Source organism: Notamacropus eugenii, chromosome 3 (assembly GCF_028372415.1).
Source record: "Notamacropus eugenii isolate mMacEug1 chromosome 3, mMacEug1.pri_v2, whole genome shotgun sequence".
NCBI lineage: Eukaryota > Metazoa > Chordata > Mammalia > Diprotodontia > Macropodidae > Notamacropus > Notamacropus eugenii.
In genome coordinates, this window is record NC_092874.1 from 12727306 (window position 1) to 12737498 (window position 10193).

Here is a 10193-nt window from a genome sequence, read left to right on the forward strand (position 1 = left end):
CAAAGATGTATATAAACATTTGTTGTTGTTTTTGCGGTTTAGTTGTGTTTGACTCTTGATGACCTCATTTGGGGTTTTCTTGGCAAATAGGTGGAAATCGTTTGCCATTTTCTTCTCCTGCTCATTTTATAGATGAGGAAAGTGAAGCAAACAGGGTTAAGTGACTTGCCCAGGGTCACACAGCTGAGGTCAGATTTGAACTCTGGAAGATGAGTCTTCCTGACTCTAAGTCTCATGTTCTATTCACTGTACCACCTAGCTGCCCTTCTATAAACATTAAGTCACTTTTATTTCTGAGAATGAGAATTTTGTTTAATGCTAATGTGGATTTTATTTTTATATTGTCTAGTCTTATAAAGTATTTCCTTGGTAGTTTGATTGGCATGGCACTGAACTGGCAATTAATTTAGGTAACTTCATCATTTTTAATCATATTGGTATGGCCTAGCCATGACTCATGAATGTCTCTCCAATTATTTGCTTTCTTTTATTGCTATAAAAATGGTTTCATAGTTGTAGTTATATTAAATCAATGAAGATTTCTTTTGCAGCTCTTGTATCTTTTCTCCCTTTTCCCCCCTCTTTTCTACTTATCAAGCCCATCCTTCTCCACGTTTACCTTGTAGCAATCAAGAGAGAGGAAGGCAATAAAATACTATAGGATTCCCTAACTGCAAAGTCAGAAAGTCAGGGAAAGGAGGGTAAGACTCACCCAAAAGGTAATTACTACTAGGGAAAGATAATCCTGTGGTTTTACACTTGGTGTGGAAATCCAATTACATGAATTCTCTCTTTTTGCTTGTGCTGCATGGATTGAAAGCTGGGATCAAGACATGGTAACGTTCTCCCTTCAAGTAGTTGACTGTTAAGAAAATGACTGTTATTTCACTGTGTGGGGTATGATGTAATGAAGAATACTTTGAGAGTCAAAACACCCAAAGGATAGCCCTGGGTCTGCGATTAACTCATTATGTAACTGAGAAGTGAACCATCAATTCAATTTCTTAATCATTGAAGTGTGTTCCTACTACGTGCCAGGAATTGAGTGCTTTATAAAGACGAGTAGAACTTAGTGTCTGAACCTCCTGGATTTTATAGGAAATCCCTTCATTTATCTGGCTCTCATCTGTAAAATGGGAAGATAAAATGAGATAACCTCTCAGGTCTCTTCTGTCTCTAAAGTGGGATAAAAACAAAACTCACTTTGGGAATAAGTGAGGACTATTCATTCTCAGAAACAAAAGTGAAAATGTTTATATACGTCTTTGGGAGTATTGCTAAAAGGCCCAGATACAGAGTCAAAAGAGTTTGAATTTTGTCTCTGACACTCTCAAGCTAAGGGTCCATTAGCAAGTTACTTAAAGTCCCCAAACCTCAGTTTCTTTATTGGTTAAAGGGGGATAAATATCCCTTGTTCCTCCTCTTTCACAACAGATAAAAAGGCAAATTTTAAATTAGAACTTAAAATATAAGCCATGCTGTTTCTAGACTTCTCCTTTAAGAAAAAGCTTCAATTCAAGAAAGGTAGCTGCTGGTCACTGCTTCCTTCGTCTGCTGAGTCTGAGGGAGGGAGGAAGGCGATGATAAGAGAGAGGAGCCTGAGGAGAGGAGTTACAAAAGATATTCCAAGAACAATCAGTATCCGAAAACAAAGAACTTCAGATTTCTTTCTCTCCTCCCAGAGCAGTAATATTTCCCAGGATAAGGAGGCGAGACAGACATATTCTTCTCTTTCTTTTTTTAACTACCATGGGACATCCAGAGAGAAATATATAGTCTGTTCTCCCCAAAATTTATAGTCTTGGCTAGCCATGCTTAGAGAAAGAGGGGCTAATTATTTTAATGATTGAGATTAAAGGCAGTAACAGCTAACCTGCACAGGCTCATCACCCAACATTGCAACTTCTCTACAAACAGCAAAGGAAAGAGTTGCAGAATTCTGAAGACGAGTTGAGACAAGGAAAGTATATAAGTTTAGGCTGCTGTATACCCATGGGAGCCAATCAAAACAGAGACATTCAGAGCTAAAAGAGTGGCTAGCATTTCGTTAACCCTCTCCCCTGGAACTCATCAAATCCAACCTGTTCTTTGGAGAGATGAGGAACCTGAGGCTGAAAAATCATTGAAACAATTAAGTGACTCCTCCAGGATGACACAGTCTTACTTGTCTGAGACAAGATTGGAACCAAGGTCTTCTTGACTCCTACTTGAGAGCTTATATGTGTGTGTGTATATATGTCTGTGTGTGTGTGTGTGTGTGTATATGTATATATATATAATATATTCTATTCTATAATCCTTCTTAAAAGAGAACTTAAGGGAAAAGTAATAAAGCTGAAGAAAATGGTTGACTAATAAGGTTTTGAACCAAAATGATTTCTGGGTCATCTCACAATCTGCTGTTCCAGTAGATTTACCCTAGCTTCTTTCCTCCTCTCTAAGACCCTCTCTATTCTCAGTCCTGCATGTACATGCGTGCATACATGCATGTGTATATATGTGCATATGTATGTCTACAGATAGATGTATATCTAGACATACACACACGTGTGTATCTCTGGCTCTGTGTGTATAGATGTGTACTGTAGATATGTATATAAATATATACACATATACATGCACAGGTATAAGGGTGTATATATGCACATGAATGTGTATATACACATACATATGTGTTTGTATACATATACACACATGAAAGAAGGCAGAGAAAGCTTGCCCAGTTGGAGTCACAATCAAGTTCGGTCAGGAGATGGCAAGATTTCCCTTTGACCTGGCAGCCAAGGGGAGAAAGGCAGGGGTATATCCTGGGCCCATTACAAGTGAAGTTCAGGGCTGAGTAAGCTTGACTTCTAACCAAGAAGTGAATATAGGTCTGAGGCAGAAAGAGGTCAGGGTGAAAACCAAGAGGGACACAGGACTAAGGACCAGAATGTTCACGACAGCCAATGAGAAGCCAAGTTCTGATGGCCAGGCTGACATTTCCCATACCACCTCCAAAGTCAATTGAGAAAACCACTATGCTTTGAGTCAATTTATGCCAGTAGAGACAGTAATAGACTCAGAGCCCCAGAACCTGGGTTCCTATCCCTATGACATTTAGCTACCTTGGACAAGTCACAACCTTTGTGGGCCCAAACTTCCTAAATAATAAAAGGAGAAAGTTATGCTATATGACCTCCAATCTCCCTTCAACACAAAATATATGGCCCTATGATCATTCATGTTACTTTATATCATTTCACAAGGGTTTCCTGGAGAATTTAAGAAGGTATTGATGAAGATCCCAGGATTATAGATTCAGAAGTGGAAAGGAACTCAGAGGCTGTCACATCCAACTCCTTCAGTTTATAGAGGGAGAAACTGAGGCACAACATGGCTAAATGATCTGGCCAAGGTCAAGCCAGGAGTAATTGTCAGAAGCAGCGTTTGAACCCAGGGTCTCTCACTAAAAGACCAGTATTCTTTCCACTACACCATGTTTCTGTCCCTGAGTTTCTGAGGAGAATAAGCAATATGAAATACTTAAAGAGTAAATGGAAAAGTTAGACAAAAAGCATGGAGATGGGGCCCAGAGCATGGCAAAGTGGAGAGCTGAGGAGCAAGGAGAAACATCAGGACAAGGAGCATGGAGCAGAATGGTCACCATAAGTAAATTGGATCTGATAAAGTCCAAAGGGTGCAACAAACTCCAAAAGTCATTGATGATTCTTCTCCCTCTGGCTCAGTACCCCCTTAACATCAAGTGCCAAGGATTCAGCCTCCTCAAAATCTCAAGCATCCATTCCCTATCTACACTAATACTGCTGTTACTTCAAGACATGCCCTCATCACCTCTCCCCTGAACCTCTTAGAGCCTCTAGGAGCCCTTCTCCCTCTCTGATTCAGTTTCTACACAACGACTCAAAAAAATTTCCCTAAGGCATATCTTTGACCAAATCAGCTCCTTGCCCTCCCAAATTTCAAGAACTCCCCTATTGCCTCTGGGTTCTTCAGCCTGGGCTCTAAGAGGATCCAGCCTACTTTTTCAGCCTCATGTCCCATTTCTCTGTATATACATCCTACATCACAGCCAAACTAAACTATCATCCACTCACCAAACTCTATACTCCACCTTTCACTATGTGAAAGCTCTGTGAAGTTGGCCACTCAGAATTATCTTCCTTTAAGTTTCTTCTCAGGTGTTAGTTTTTCCATGAAGCTTCATCTGCTGGTTCCCTATTCAGCTTTCTGTCATTGTTGGATCATTTTTTCAGTCATGTCCGACTCTTTGTGACCCTATTTCAGGTTGTCTTGGTTTGTCATTTATTTCTCCAGCTCATTTATACAGATGAGGAAACTGAGGCAAACAGGTTAAGTTACTTGTCCAGGTTCACACAGCAAGTATCTAAGGCCAGATTTGAACTCAGGTTGAGTTGTCTTCCTGACTCCAGGCTTGGCACTCTAAGCACCATGGCGCCACCTAGATGCCTCACCCAGGTTTACTACTTGTCCAAAATTCTCCTTAATCTGAGCATCACCAGCCCTTGTCAAGGCCCAACAGAGGCAATGACATTGATTGTCATGTCCATTCTACTGCACCCTTTGAGGCATCATCCCTCTGTTCTCAAGAATCTCCCCTGAATCCACCAACTACACTCCCCTTTAACTAAGAGAGGCTGGCTTTCCCGAAAAACTTCATACTCTCACCACCCTCTCTGGTGGGTGCTCCTCTTTCCATTCACAGAAGACAGGAGGAAATGGTCCAGTCCTTAGTCCCTGCTGTTCCTGTACTTGTGTCCAAAGGCAACGTAAGCCCTGACCCTGGGATTGTTAGCAAAAAGCCTTGTTGCTGTTGATTTGGACATTGCTACATGATTCTCCACCTTGGAGGTTTTTGAGCAGTCTGGATGACCTCCTGTTGAGTGATTTAGAGGGAGAATGCCTTGGCAAGTGAGTTGGGCTAGAAACCTGAGGAGAAGCATTCTCCCTCTCAAATGTTATAATTCTTGGATGTCTTTTGTCTTTTTACCTAATCAAGTAGCACATGATATTCTAGTACTTCCTCATAAAATTGATGAACGTGTCCCTGGGCTACCAAATACTACAGCAAATGAGCTTAAGCCCTGACACATCCTATCACGTGGGAAAGGCTTCAGGCCTGTGTGTCTGCCATCCAAGGCCCAACCTTACTGTATTAGGAGATGCCTGCCACCAAGTTGTCACTAATTATTCAGCCATAGCTAAAGGGAGAAATTTAAACCAAGCAGGAGACAAGAAATCACTTAAAAGCTAAAACAGATGGATCTGATCATGTAAAATAGCCAACAAATGGTCATCCAGCCTTTACTTGGAAACTTCAAATGAAAGGGCACTTAAAATGGCAGGTTCCATTTTTGGTTAACTGGATTAACTGATGTGTCTGTCCCAAACATGATCGTCCTTCCCTAACTCCATGCTTGTGCCCTCCCTGTTGTCTAAGCCTGGAAAGTCCTCCCTCTCCCTCCTTTACCTCTTCAATTCCTACCTTAAAAGTCCAATTCAAATGTTGCTTTTGTGTAAGACGTCCCTAATTCCCCTTGGTTCCTCCTGTGATGAGATATCAAAAATCCTAAGGATGGGATTTCAAGAAATCTTTTCAAAATGTCTTATTTGATTTTTTTTTTCTATTTGTGCCAAGAAGGCCAAACCAGGAGCATCAGGGTCACAAACAAGTGAACTTTGGATTGTTTTCTGGAAAATACTTCCTCACCATTAGAGATGTCCAAAAGTGAAATGAGCTGCCTGAGGAAATCATGCTTTGTATATCATTGGATGTCCTCAAGCAGAGGCTGGATGGCTATTTGTTGGAGTTATCGTCTTTAGGATTATTTGGGGATAGGCAAAGAGGCTAGACTTAGCTGGCTGTGGAAATTACTTCTGACTCTTAAATTCTACGACTCTGAGTTTCATGAGAATTCCTAAGTAGAAACATTCAAGGATAGTAAGTTCTTAGCTTACTGAAGTTCCCTTAAAGCCTCATTTAAATGTAACATTATAGAATTGGTAGGGGAAGAGGGGCACAGAGTCTCCAGTGTGATTCCAGGAAAGCCCAAGTCCTACCAGGTAAGCCAAATTGAAATGCCCAGATGGAATATTTCAAATGAAATTAGGAATCATCATGAATGACTGAATGAATGAACATTTATTAAGTGTTTCAAGTACAGTCTTAGGGATTGATGGAGAGTGTGTCTGCTGTCCAAGGACTGAAAAATAGCCTAGAAAAGTTTAGAGAGGCTAATCACAAGCTTAGTCATAGGGACGTTGAATTTTGTAGCTTTGGAAACTCTCCAAGACCATTCAAAGTTGCTTTGGTAGTATGGAGGAAGTATTCATATTGATGAAATCACAGATTTGAGATGTTGAAATATTAGCAGTGTTAACCAAATGACTATTCAATTTAGATAGCTAGCATAAAACAAACACCATTGCTTATCGAACTTGATAAGGCTTTACTACTAGAATTGTTCGATTAATTCAAATTGTAGATAATAATTAACTGTAGGCACACAATTGTCTGAAAGCTTGGCATTCCTGAATACTAAGTTAAATGAAATGTGGTTTCTGGAACCCTTTATAAAGAGGGTTAGTTGATCCCAGATCTTACCAACCAATTCAGTATTGCTCCCTATGAAGAGATATTGAAGGCAAAAAGAAAAAAAAAGCGATCATCCAGCCCAAGTGCCTTATTTGACAAAAAAGAAGGTGACATATAGAGAGAACTGACTTTCCAAATCAAAGCCTTCTCAATTTTGTATGACTTGCCAGAGATCCAGCCTCAAGTCAAGAAGGATCAGAGTTTGGATCTTACCCCGGACACATAATGGCTATCTGACTCTGGGAAAGTCACTCTAACACCATAAGTTGCAGAGCTGGTGCTGATATACACTGGTAAAGGAAGTTTCTTCACATAGGAGTTCCTTATACTAATGAAATCACACTCCTTGTTTCTATCCCTATCCCAGGGTTTGGACGGCTTATGGAGAGCTCATCTAAATCTCTGACTTCTTTTTTTTTTTTTTAATAAATAAGTACTCATCTATTCACAGAATACACTTGAGGAAATAAATTGAAAGCAGCCAGGATAAGTAATGTTTTGATCTCACCTTTCCTGAGTGAGGCCATGGGACAGGACTAATTATTTGGTCTCCTTAATGTTCAACACTTTCTTCTGCTCAGTAAAATGCTGTACCTGCAAGACGGAAGTGGTTGGAACCATATAAGTCACTTCCTTCAACTAATCCTGTAATCCAAGTGCTAGGCTATTATGACATTATCTAATCAGGAACCGACTTTGAACACCTGGAATGAAACATATTAATGACTATGATTTGGAGACGGGACACAAGCATGAATGATCCAAGATTGCTCTGAACCTTACACCTGCTTTCTAAGTGGGAAGTTCCTGAAAAAGGGAAAGGGAGGCATGAGTCACGTGGGTATCCACCAGGACTAATCTCTACCACCCTTCTTTGCCTGTCATTAATGCGAAAATCCAAATGAATTGCGATAAACAACAGCTGTGCAAGAGGGCTCAGGACCCTGCTCCAGCAGCAAGCCTTAGCCCTTCTGGTTTCCTAAAACAAACCCAGAGAAAGAAGTCCCATAAATCATGGCTGCATTCATCCTCTCATGTCACACACCTTCCCTTAGCTAAAGGGATCAGGATTCATTTTCTAGAGGCTTCCTTGGAGATGACTTTTCCTTCTGCCTGTGGAAGGGGAAAAAAATAACACCATGGAGAAGGTTCAAGGATTGTCTGGAAATGACCCCATTCTCCCCAGGATGCCAGTTGAAGATCGGAGCAGAAAAGCATGGCATTTTCAAGGCAAACAAACACACTTACAGGTATAGAAACAAGCCCCAGCTGCTTCACTCCAGGCACCAATCAGGACATGATTGTAGAGGACAGAGATCTGGAGCCTGCTTGCCTTTCCGTGATAGCCAAAGGTAGAAAAATGAACCACTCTAGCAAGAGGCAGGCAGTAATCTCCTGAAACACACCTTGTCCTGTGGCTACCAGCTCCCGCTCACGGTGCTCCATGGGACTCGAAGTCCTCCCGTTTCTGTCTAAGTCCTGCCCAACCCGAAATCATTGAAGGGGGATGAACTACACTACCCACAATCCTAGCCTGCTACCTGAAACCAGGAGAGAAGGGTGTGGACCCGCAGTTTCACTCAGGGGAGGAGGGGACGCATACCACTTGGGAAGGCCAAAAGGAAAAGAAAAAGAACCAAACGACTGGGCTAGCTGGCGTTCCTGCTGCACCTCGAGCTCCCTGGGGAGATTTCCTGAGCCATCATTTTAATGCTTACAAAGGAATACCCCGTGCCCTGCATTCTGCACCCCTCCCATCACCACCACCCCCCCCACACACACACACAATCACTGACATGGACCGATAAATCTTCAAAATAATAAACTTCCCTGTCGATGATAATCTCAAGCCACTAGTTTCTTATTGGGTGAAATTTCTAAGAAGGTGACATGCTGTGACTTCACAGGAGGTGACAGGATTTTATTGAGGTGTGTTGAGGGGCAAAAGGAGGGGAGAGATAAAGTGCTGTGGAGATCCCACCACAGACATTTGTGAAAACTAGTCTGTCCCACTCCTCCTGCAAACCCACCCAGGGAGGAAGCCTAAAACGAATCGATGTTCATTGCACGAGGAGCACATCACACTGATGTTTGCTTTTGCCTTTTATCAGTGGTCTGTTTTTGTTCCACTCCCTTGTCCTTGTCCGTAGTGTCACCCTTTTCCCCATCCCCTAAGCATTTCCTTGAAACAAGGAACTACAGTTAAGCACAACAAACACGCAGACTTCACCTGACAAAGCGAGTCTTTAGGCACTTGGAGGTCCACCCTCTTCTCCATTGGGTCACTGAAGAGCCAGGAGCCTCAGTTCTCTGAACTCACACGTGGTCCTGACATTGACCAGAGCTCTGAAGTCTCAAAGCATTCCTGACCGTTCTGTTGTCTCACTGGTGTTTTCTTCACCTTCTCTGGACATTTCTCTCCTGTGTCTATCTCTCCCCTGATGAAAAAGCAAAGAAAATCCCAATGTGATTCTCGGGGACTAGGAAAAGTCTGGCGGGGAGGGGAGGGAGGGATCGATGGAGAGGAAAAGCGCAGGGACCTATGCCCCCTAAACCCAATGGGAACAAGGGGCTGTCACTTTCTTCTAGGCAATGGTACTTGGGAGGGACCAGGACCCTCGGAACAGTAGAAGACACCTCCATTGAAAAGAACACTGGGTTTGGGAGTCAGTGAAGTGTGACCTTAGGCAAAGTGCTGACTCCTGGGACTGTTTCCTGAGGTGTAAAATGGAGACAATCATATTCATACGCTGGATCTCATAAAGTTGTTGTGAAGAAAGTCCTTTGTAAGTCATAGAGATGATATGAATAGATTATCATCATCATTAATTAATAGTACTACCACCACTACTATCACTATATCTATTACCATCATCACCACTATTACTACTACTATTATCACTACTACTACCACCACCACAACTATGCCATCATTACTACCACCACAACCACTGCTATTACTACTACTACCATCACCACTGTCACCACTGCCAGAACTCCTCCATCTACTACTGCTACAACCATCACTACTACTACTGCTACCACCACCATTACTACTACTATTACAGTTACCACTAGTATCATTCTTACTCCTTCTACAGGAGAGATGCTGATCCCCTTTGTTAGAGGAAGCTTCCTCATTGGGATTTCCCTAGATCAATGAAATCATAGGTCTGGTCAAGGATTTTAAGGCAAGTGGGAGTGGCACAGTGCACAGAGCACTAGCCATGGAGTCAGGAATACCTGAGTTCAAATCTGACCTTTCTCTAACTGTGTAACCCTAGATGAATCACTTAATCCCTTTTTACCTCAATTTCTTCTACTGTAAAATGGAGATAATAGCACTTATCCCCCAGAGGTGTCAGGAGGATCAAAGGAAGTGTGTGTAAAGTGCTTAGCATAGTGCCTGACACACAATATGCGCTACATGAATACTTACACTTTTAAAGTAGTAGTAGTAGTAGCAGCAGAGCAGCAATAGTAGTGGTAGTAGCAGCAGTGGTTGTGGTGGTGGTAATAGTAATTGGTGGCATCTTTTCCTGGATCCCTTTATAACATAGAGGGGAAGCTAACTACT

At 42.0% G+C, this 10193-nt stretch overlaps 1 protein-coding gene across 4 annotated transcripts in view; it reads right to left on the reverse strand.

The window, feature by feature from the left end:
* The window catches only part of MACC1 (MET transcriptional regulator MACC1), a 96651-nt gene extending 87722 nt beyond the window's left edge, over positions 1–8929 (reverse strand). Inside the window, exons 1-2 of one of the 4 annotated variants that reach the window (XM_072650865.1) lie at positions 7865–8085; positions 7125–7210 (exon numbers count right to left, since the gene is read on the reverse strand). The gene's annotated coding sequence lies outside the window, so the exon portion shown is untranslated. Of the gene's footprint in view, positions 1–7124; positions 7211–7864; positions 8086–8846 lie in introns of those variants that run through there. The other 3 variants (XM_072650868.1, XM_072650866.1, XM_072650867.1) reach the window with 3 other exon arrangements.
* Positions 8930–10193: the final 1264 nt, after the last annotated feature.